Source organism: Anoplopoma fimbria, unplaced genomic scaffold (genome assembly GCF_027596085.1).
Source record: "Anoplopoma fimbria isolate UVic2021 breed Golden Eagle Sablefish unplaced genomic scaffold, Afim_UVic_2022 Un_contig_534_pilon_pilon, whole genome shotgun sequence".
NCBI classification, from domain to species: domain Eukaryota; kingdom Metazoa; phylum Chordata; class Actinopteri; order Perciformes; family Anoplopomatidae; genus Anoplopoma; species Anoplopoma fimbria.
The window spans coordinates 1-724 of NW_026548899.1; the positions used below are offsets into that span (position 1 = coordinate 1).

General features: G+C 43.4%; 1 non-coding gene across 1 annotated transcript; it reads left to right on the forward strand.

Annotated features, from left to right (window-relative positions):
• Window positions 1-259: 259 nt before the first annotated feature.
• On the forward strand, window positions 260-378 carry LOC129114637 (5S ribosomal RNA). Its single transcript, XR_008532608.1, has one exon. It is a non-coding gene; the product is annotated as a 5S ribosomal RNA (ribosomal RNA).
• The last annotated feature ends 346 nt before the right edge of the window (window positions 379-724 follow it).

The following is a 724-nucleotide window of genomic DNA, read 5'->3' on the forward strand; positions in this document are numbered from 1 at the left end:
GGTATAGAATGGCAAAAGTCCATTTAGCTGATGGCTTTCATCACTCCTAAGCTCACTGATCATTTCCTTAGAAAAATGCACTCGCATTGCGTTACTGTGAGTGGCAAGTGCTGGAAGGAGCGAAAAAACATTTGTTCAGCAGTGTTTTTTTCAATTTTCTGCTAATGTTTACTACATTTCAGCGGTAAATATTAGCCTTTTTATTGCACAAACTGGTGCTATGGTATCTTTAAAAGGCCCTTTGGTAGGAAGAACTTTCGCTTACGGCCATACCACCCTGAACACGCCCGATCTCGTCTGATCTCGGAAGCTAAGCAGGGTCGGGCCTGGTCAGTACTTGGATGGGAGACCGCCTGGGAATACCAGGTGCTGTAAGCTTTTTTTCACTCCTCTTTACAAAAAGCAGGGGGTGCTGCTGCTGCTTTTTCAGTGGACACAGACAGGCTCGGAGGGAGATCATGACTTGCCGGTATAGAATGGCAAAAGTCCATTTAGCTGATGGCTTTCATCACTCCTAAGCTCACTGATCATTTCCTTAGAAAAATGCACTCGCATTGCGTTACTGTGAGTGGCAAGTGCTGGAAGGAGCGAAAAAACATTTGTTCAGCAGTGTTTTTTTTTCAATTTTCTGCTAATGTTTACTACATTTCAGCGGTAAATATTTGCCTTTTTATTGCACAAACTGGTGCTATGGTATCTTTAAAAGGCCCTTTGGTAGGCAGAA